The 10,000-nt window shown below is 38.5% G+C and overlaps 1 protein-coding gene across 1 annotated transcript in view; it reads right to left on the bottom strand.

Moving 5' to 3' along the window:
* Nucleotides 1-10,000, bottom strand: part of map3k22 (mitogen-activated protein kinase kinase kinase 22) — a 93,906-nt gene that overhangs the window by 33,572 nt on the left and 50,334 nt on the right. The window lies entirely within an intron of this gene.

Here is a 10,000-nt window from a genome sequence, read left to right as displayed (position 1 = left end):
CCCCCCTTTCCACTATAGCTAGAATGATGAAAAAAATATTTAAGTGCACACACACACACACACACACACACACACACACACACACACACACACACACACACACACACATGTCTTGCGTACTTTGTGTGGACCCACGTTTGGTCAGTCGGTTGTGAGGGCCCCCCTTTCCACTATAGCTAGAATGATGGAAAAAATATTTAAGTACACACACACACGCACGCATGCACGCACACACACACAGACACACACACACACACATCATGCCTACTTTGTGTGGACCCACGTTTGGTCAGTAGGTTGTGAGGGCCCCCCTTTCCACTATAGCTAGAATGATGAAAAAAATATTTAAGTGCACACACACACACACACACACACACACACACACACACACACACACACACACACACACACACGTCATGCCTACTTTGTGTGGACCCACGTTTGGTCAGTAGGTTGTGAGGGCCCCCCTTTCCACTATAGCTAGAATGATGAAAAAAATATTTAAGTGCACACACACACGCACACACACACACACACACACACACACACACACACACACACACACACACACACACGTCTTGCCTACTTTGTGTGGACCCACGTTTGGTCAGTAGGTTGTGAGGGCCCCCCTTTCCACTATAGCTAGAATGATGAAAAAAATATTTAAGTGCACACACACACACACACACACACACACACACACACACACACACACACACACACACACATTGAAAGTCTGCTCCTTGGCACTCAGGCCCTGAGGCAAAACCAGGTTTCCATTTCCTGCCCTAAAGCTTGCCAGTGAAAAGAGAGACGGTCCATTTTGGTTCTACTGACTCAGAACTGACCAGCGGATGACGCCACAACACCCACTCGCCCCGGCAGACATGGAAGTAATTGTTGTGTGGGATTATTTTGCGCCGAGACGGCCATCAAAGGGTGTGAGGCTTTAAAGTGGGAGCACATTACGAAGAGTTCGGGCTGTCTGTAAGACGCTACTTTTTTCCTACGCTTTGACCCCCTGCGGCTTATAAAACGGTGCGGCTAATCCATGGATTTTTCTTCACTAATCGCCATGTTGCTAATTGTTTAAAAAACAAAACAAGCAAAAACACTTAAAAGGTGTGTTGTTTTTTGTGTTATGGCGCCATCTTCTTGACGAGTCCAATCACCAGCTGCATTGCCCTTCTGTTTAGACTGAGCTTTCGACTGGGAGTACAAGTATCGTTCCGAGCAACGTTTGTAAATTTTACAATATAACTAAAACAATTCTTACTTACTAAAGCGTCTTTGCATATTTGTACGTGCTTTCGTAACGTAATCAAGCTAGCGTCGTTAGCATATGCTAACATGTTTACGAGTGTCTGTGTTAGTATTATTAACTGAATGGTTTCACTTTCACATATTTCTCAGTAAATTCCCCCAAAACGTCGCCGTGGAGTTATTGAGTCTGTTTGGCTGATTGGAGAGCTAGCTTGCGCAGCTAGTGGGTCCATGACGATGACTTCTGTTTTGTTTGATCAGCCGTTTTACTGCCCTGTTACAGACACCGTTTGGAAACAATTAAGGTATGTAAATAAACATCTACAGAATATTTCTGTGTAAATAACTCATTTCACAAGATACCGTCAATTCCGCTACTTTTTCCCTACACTTTAAACCCTGCGGCTTACAAAACGGAGCAACTAATTTATGGATTTTTCTTTGCTGGCAGCTAAAATTAAAATAATTTAATTTAAAAAAACAAGCAAAAACACAGAGAGGTTGTTTTATTGTTTGTGCTATGGCGCCATCTGTTGGACGAGTTGCTGCGGTGTTTTTCCATTTACCGGCAGCATTTTTTTTCCCTCCTAACCCCAGTGTCGTTCAGTCTTCTAGCCGTCCATAGCGTTGCTACTCGAGTGGATTCTTCATTCGTCACTCCATTGGTAAATCGGTTATACTTGTGTTGCGCTTTTCTACCTTGAAGGTACTCCAAGGGCCTAACCACGACTCATCAGGAGCAAGGGTGAAGTGTCTTGCTCAAGGACACAACGGCCGTGAATAGGATGGCAGAAACTGTACTATTGACTGTACTTTGACTTTGTTTTGATCCAACAATTGTATGTCATAAAAGAGAAGAAGGAAATAACATTTAAGGGTCATCTTATGATTATTGTCGTGCGTTAAACACTTCCTTGTGGGCTCCAGTCCATAATGCTGGTGCTTTCCATAGTTAAATAAGAATAACAGGGCAAAATAATGTTACACAGACTTTATTTCCTGGCACTAAACCTGCAGAAAATAGTTCTCAGGTTTCTCTATGTTTACATTTTCACACTTTGCACTATTTTCTTACACTTTATGAAGCATTTATTACATATTCCTTCATTTTAAGATCTTATTGTTAAGTGTTCAATGTGATTTTACTATTTTGTTGACATTGTTTGAGTGTTTTCCATGCTTGTGTTGACATTTCCTTTCTGCTTTGATAGCTGAGGGATTATAATCACAGGAAGTTACATTTCTAATGAATAATATTCCTGCTCCTTATTTTCCCTATATCATAAAAATGTCAATAATTATCAAAATCGACCGATACATTAATAATATTTAAACAATTACACGGCAAAATAATGTTACACAGACGTTATTTCCTGGGACAAAACCTGCAGAAAATAGTTCTTCTCAGGTTTCTCTATGTTTACATTTTCACACTTTGCACTATTTTCTTACATTTTATGACGCATTTCTTACATATTCCCTTATTTTAAGAGCTTTTTGTTATGTTTTCAATGTGATTGTACTATTTTGTTGACATGGTTTGACTGTTTTCCATGCTTGTGTTGACATTTCCTGTCTGCCTTGCTGAGGGGTTATAATCACAGGAAGTTACATTTCTAATGAATATTATTCCTGCCCCTTATTTTCCATAGATCATAAAAATGTCAATAATGATCAAAATCGACCGATATATTAATAATATTTAAACAATTACAGGACAAAATAATAACAGGGCAAAATAATGTTACACAGACGTTATTTCCTGCCACTAAACCTGCAGAAAATAGTTCTTATCAGGTTTATGAAGCATTTCTTACATATTCCTTCATTTTAAGAGCTTATTGTTAAGTGTTCAATGTGATTTTACTATTTTGTTGACATAGTTTGAGTGTTTTCCATGCTTGTGTTGACATTTCCTGTCTGCCTTGATAGCTGAGGGGTTATAATCACAGGAAGTTACATTTCAAATAAATACTATTCTCCTGCTCTTTATTTTCCATAGGTCATAAAAAATGTCAATAATGATCAATATCAACCGATATATTAATAATATTTAAACAATTACAGGGCAAAATAATAACAGGGCAAAATAATGTTACACAGACGTTATTTCCTGCCACTAAACCTGCAGAAAATAGTTCTTGTCAGGTTTCTCTATGTTTACATTTTCACACTTTGCACTATTTTCTTACACTTTATGACGCATTTCTTACATATTCCCTCATTTTAAGAGCTTTTTGTTAAGTTTTCAATGTGATTTTACTATTTTGTTGACATTATTTGAGTGTTTTCCATGCTTGTGTTGACATTTCCTTTCTGCCTTGATAGCTGAGGGGTTATAATCAGAAGAAGTTAAATTTCAAATAAATACTATTCTCCTGCTCCTTATTTTCCATAGGTCATAAAAATGTCAACAATTATCAAAATCGACCGATATATTAATAATATTTAAACAATTACTGCACAACAAAAAATCCTTTCCATATCCATCCATCCATCCATCTTCTTCCGCTTATCCGAGGTCGGGTCGCGGGGGCAGCAGCCTAAGCAGGGAAGCCCAGACTTCCCTCTCCCCAGCCACTTCGTCCAGCTCTTCCTGTGGGACCCCAAGGCGTTCCCAGGCCAGCCGGGAGACATAGTCTTCCCAACGTGTCCTGGGTCTTCCCCGTGGCCTCCTACCGGTCGGACGTGCCCTAAACACCTCCCTAGGGAGGCGTTCGGGTGGCATCCTGACCAGATGCCCGAACCACCTCATCTGGCTCCTCTCGATGTGGAGGAGCAGCGGCTTTACTTTGAGCTCCCCCCGGATGGCAGAGCTTCTCACCCTATCTCTAAGGGAGAGCCCCGCCACCCAGCGGAGGAAACTCATTTCGGCCGCTTGTACCCGTGATCTTGTCCTTTCGGTCATAATCCAAAGCGCATGACCATAGGTGAGGATGGGAACGTAGATCGACCGGTAAATCGAGAGCTTTGCCTTCCGGCTCAGCTCCTTCTTCACCACAACGGATCGATACAGCGTCCGCATTACTGAAGACGCCGCACCGATCCGCCTGTCGATCTCACGATCCACTCTTCCCTCACTCGTGAACAAGACTTCGAGGTACTTGAACTCCTCCACTTGGGGCAAGATCTCCTCCCCAACCCGGAGATGGCACTCCACCCTTTTCCGAGCGAGAACCATGGACTCGGACTTGGAGGTGCTGATTCTCATCCCAGTCGCTTCACACTCGGCTGCGAACCGATCCAGTGAGAGCTGAAGATCCTGGCCAGATGTAGCCAACAGGACCACATCATCTGCAAAAAGCAGAGACCTAATCCTGCAGCCACCAAACCAGATCCCCTCAACGCCTTGACTGCGCCTAGAAATTCTGTCCATAAAAGTTATGAACAGAATGGGTGACAAAGGGCAGCCTTGGCGGAGTCCAACCCTCACTGGAAACGTGTCCGACTTACTGCCGGCAATGCGAACCAAGCTCTGACACTGATCATACAGGGAGCGAAATGCCACAATCAGACAGTCCGATACCCCATACTCTCTGAGCACTCCCCACAGGACTTCCCGAGGGACACGGTCGAATGCCTTCTCCAAGTCCACAAAGCACATGTAGACTGGTTGGGCAAACTCCCATGCACCCTCAAGGACCCTGCCGAGAGTATAGAGCTGGTCCACAGTTCCACGACCAGGACGAAAACCACACTGTTCCTCCTGAATCCGAGGTTCGACTATCCGGCGTAGCCTCCTCTCCAGTACACCTGAATAGACCTTACCGGGAAGGCTGAGGAGTGTGATCCCACGATAGTTAGAGCACACCCTCCGGTTCCCCTTCTTAAAGAGAGGAACCACCACCCCGGTCTGCCAATCCAGAGGTACCGCCCCCGATGTCCACGCGATGCTGCAGAGTCTTGTCAACCAAGACAGCCCCACAGCATCCAGAGCCTTAAGGAACTCCGGGCGGATCTCATCTACCCCTGGGGCCTTGCCACCGAGGAGCTTTTTAACTACCTCAGCAACCTCAGCCCCAGAAATAGGAGAGCCCACCACAGACTCCCCAGGCACTGCTTCCTCATAAGAAGACGTGTTGGTGGGATTGAGGAGGTCTTCGAAGTATTCCCTCCACCGATCCACAACATCCGCAGTCGAGGTCAGCAGAACACCATCCTCGCCATACACGGTGTTGACAGTGCACTGCTTCCCCTTCCTTTCCATAGTTAAATAAAAATAACAGGGCAAAATAATGTTACACAGCCGTTATTTCCTGGCACTAAACCTGCAGACAATAGTTCTGTTTACATTTTCACACTTTGCACTATTTTCTTACATTTTATGACGCATTTCTTACATATTCCTTCATTTTAAGAGCTTATTGTTAAGTGTTTAATGTGATTGTACTATTTTGTTGACATTGTTTGAGTGTTTTCCATGCTTGTGTTGACATTTCCTTTCTGCCTTGATAGCTGAGGGGTTATAATCACAGGAAGTTACATTTCAAATAAATACTATTCTCCTGCTCTTTATTTTCCATAGGTCATAAAAAATGTCAATAATGATCAATATCGACCGATATATTAATAATATTTAAACAATTACACGGCAAAATAATAACAGGGCAAAATAATGTTACACAGATGTTATTTCCTGGGACAAAACCTGCAGAAAATAGTTCTTCTCAGGTTTCTCAATGTTTACATTTTCACACTTTGCACTATTTTCTTACACTTTATGACGCATTTCTTACATATTCCTTCATTTTAAGAGCTTTTTGTCAAGTTTTCTACTATTTTGTTGACATTGTTTGACTGTTTTCCATGCTTGTGTTGACATTTCCTTTCTGCCTTGATAGCTGAGGGGTTATAATCACAGGAAGTTACATTTCTAATAAATATTATTATTCTCCCTGCTCCTTATTTTCCATAGGTCATAAAAATGTCAATAATGATCAATATCGACCGATATATTAATAATATTTCAACAATTACTGCATTAAAAAAAATCATTTCCATAGTTGTATAAGGACACATTATTGTTACACAGCCGTTATTTCAAGGTGTGCTTTAGATGAGTGAAAACGAGACGAGGTAGACTTGGGAACAGGAACAAGATGTCTGCTTTGTCGCCGCACAATTAGTGGTGTGGAAAGGTGAGGAGCGGCAACACACACGCACACAATGAGCCACTTTCCGACACACTTTCCGACACAACGTCAGGCAATTATTCTGCTCCTCGTCCCTCTGGCGCTTCTTCACACGCTTCCTTTGTCCTTTAAGGAGTTTGGAATTCGGGACCTTGTGGATTTACGGCGAGCCTAACTTGTAAAGACGGCAGCGGGGGAGTAAAGAGCGGAGCTGTTGTCACGGCGACAGGGAAGACAAGACCCGTGTCGAGGAATTTCCCACCACACCACAATACAAATGAAGTGAACCAATGTACTTCGAAATGGACGACTTTATCGAAGAGTGCTTGAAAGTGTCAATTAAGATCAGTGAGCAACAACAGAATTTAAATATCAGTATGAGCTGCCAACCGGACTGCAAGACGATACTTTTTTCCTACGCTTTGAACCCTGCATCTTATAAAAACGGTGCGGCTAATTTATGGATTTTTCTTCGCTGACGGACATATTTCCAAAAGTTTTCATAAAACACATGCAAAGGCACTTCAACGGTCTGTTATTGTTTGTTTCTAAATAACTTTAAAAGTTATTATGTGTTTGTATTTAGAAAAAAAAATATCATAATAATATGACACCTTTAATGCGTCTTATAATTCGGTGCACCTTTTGTATGAAAATCGGCTCTTCGGCAGTGTGCCTTATAATCCGGTGCGCCCTATGGTCGGGAAAATACGGTATTTAAGCCCCTCCCATCCCTTCTTTAAGATATTTTATTGATGGTTGTAATTCTTATTCAAATGCAATATTTTGCTTTCATTGTTATTATTTGTTTGTTTTAAACAGTTTCATTCCAATTACATTGTAAAAAAAAAAATACACGGGCGGTATAGCTCGGTTGGTGGAGTGGCCGTGCTGGCAACTTGAGGGTTCCAGGTTCGATTCCCGCTTCCGCCATCCTAGTCACTGCCGCTGTGTCCTCGGGCAAGACACTTGACCCACCTGCTCCCAGTGCCACCCACACTGGTTTAAATGTAACTTAGATATTGGGTTTCACTATGTAAAAGCGCTATATAAATTTAATTCACTACAAGTTTATTGCATTTAAAACGAATATACATGCAAAGTTATTATTTATTACCATGGTATCATTGGTTAATTGGGTCTCATCAAAATGGTGGCAATAATTCGTAGGTACGTAACATACATCGTCAAGCAACATTCGTTATCGGCCTACTCGATGGAACATCAACGTTTTGGTCTTGCTTCCTTACGGGTACCGGTACTTGCTAGCGTCGTTGATTGAAAAGGCAGTCCACACGTATCTCTCATGTGTGACTGCCATCTACTGCTCACACCTATCATTGCACTGTGTACCAAATAAAATGAGTGTATGATTTACCTGTTTGTACATTAATAATAAGTGTATGATTTACCTGTTTGTACAGTAATAAGTGTACAAAAATTGAATTACCTGTTTGTACAGTAATAATAAGTGTATTATTTATCTGTTTGTACAGTAATAATAAGTGTATTATTTACCTGTTTGTACAGCAATAATAAGTGTATTATTTATCTGTTTGTACAGTAATAATAAGTGAATGATTTACCTGTTTGTACAGTAGTAATAAGTGTATAAAAAGTGAATCACCTGTTTGTACAGTAATAATAAGTGTATTATTTATCTGTTTGTACAGTAATAATAAGTGAATGATTTACCTGTTTGTACAGTAGTAATAAGTGTATAAAAAGTGAATAACCTGTTTGTACAGTAATAATAAGTGTATTATTTACCTGTTTGTACAGTAATAATAAGTGTATGATTTACCTTTTTGTACAGTAGTAATAAGTGTATAAATAGTCAATAACCTGTTTGTACAGTAATAATAAGTGTATAATTTACCTGTTTGTACAGTAATAATAAGTGTATTATGTACCTGTTTGTATAGTAATAATAAGTGTATAAAAAGTAAATAACCTGTTTGTACAGTAATAATAAGTGTATAAAAAGTAAATAACCTGTTTGTACAGTAATAATAAGTGTATAAAAAGTAAATAACCTGTTTGTACAGTAATAATAAGTGTATGATTTACTGTTTGTACAGTAGTAATAAGTGTATGATTTACCTGTTTGTACAGTAGTAATAAGTGTATAAAAAGTAAATAACCTGTTTGTACAGTAATAATAAGTGTATGATTTACGTGTTTGAACAGTAATAAGTGTATGATTTACCTGTTTGTACAGTAGTAATAAGTGTATAAAAAGTCAATAACCTGTTTGTACAGTAATAATAAGTGTATGATTTACCTGTTTGTACAGTAATAACAAGTGTATAAAAAGATAACCTGTTTGTACAGTAATAATAAGTGTATGATTTACCTTTTTGTACAGTAGTAATAAGTGTATAAATAGTCAATAACCTGTTTGTACAGTAATAATAAGTGTATGATTTACCTGTTTGTTCAGTAGTAATAAGTGTATAAAAAGTCAATAACCTGTTTGTACAGTAATAATAAGTGTATGATTTACCTTTTTGTACAGTAGTAATAAGTGTATAAAAACTTAATAACCTGTTTGTACAGTAATAACAAGTGTATAAAAACTTAATAACCTGTTTGTACAGTAATAACAAGTGTATGAAAAGTGATTTACCTGTTTGTACAGTAATAATAAGTGTATGATTTACCTGTTTGTACAGTAGTAATAAGTGTATAAAAAGTTAATAATCTGTTTGTACAGTAATAATAAGGGTATGATTTACCTTTTTGTACAGTAGTAATAAGTGTATAAATAGTCAATAACCTGTTTGTACAGTAGTAATAAGTGTATAAAAAGATAATAACCTGTTTGTACAGTAGTAATACGTGTATAAAAAGATAATAACCTGTTTGTACAGTAATAATAAGTGTATAAAAAGTCAATAACCTGTTTGTACAGTAATAATAAGTGCATGATTTACCTGTTTGTACAGTAGTAATAAGTGTGTAAAAAGTTAATAATCTGTTTGTACAGTAATAATAAGTGTATGATTTACCTTTTTGTACAGTAGTAATAAGTGTATAAATAGTCAATAACCTGTTTGTACAGTAATAATAAGTGTATAAAAAGTCAATAACCTGTTTGTACAGTAATAATAAGTGCATGATTTACCTGTTTGTACAGTAGTAATAAGTGTATAAAAAGTTAATAATCTGTTTGTACAGTAATAATAAGTGTATGATTTACCTTTTCGTACAGTAGTAATAAGTGTATAAAAAGATAACCTGTTTGTACAGTCATAATAAGTGTATAAAAAGTCAATAACCTGTTTGTACAGTAATAATAAGTGTATGATTTACCTGTTTGTACACATAGTAATAAGTGTATAAAAAGTCAATAACCTGTTTGTACAGTAATAAGTGTATGATTTACCTTTTTGTACAGTAGTAATAAGTGTATAAAAAGTTAATAACCTGTTTGTACAGTAATAATAAGTGTATTATTTACCTGTTTGTACAGTAATAATAAGTGTATGATTTACCTGTTTGAACAGTAATAATAAGTGTATGATTTACCTGTCTGTACAGTAGTAATAAGTGTATGAAAAGTGTTTTACCTGTTTGTACAGTAATAACAAGTGTATGAAAAG

This window comes from Nerophis lumbriciformis, linkage group LG07, assembly GCF_033978685.3.
Source record: "Nerophis lumbriciformis linkage group LG07, RoL_Nlum_v2.1, whole genome shotgun sequence".
NCBI lineage: Eukaryota > Metazoa > Chordata > Actinopteri > Syngnathiformes > Syngnathidae > Nerophis > Nerophis lumbriciformis.
This window is presented reverse-complemented; position numbering and strand designations above follow the sequence as displayed.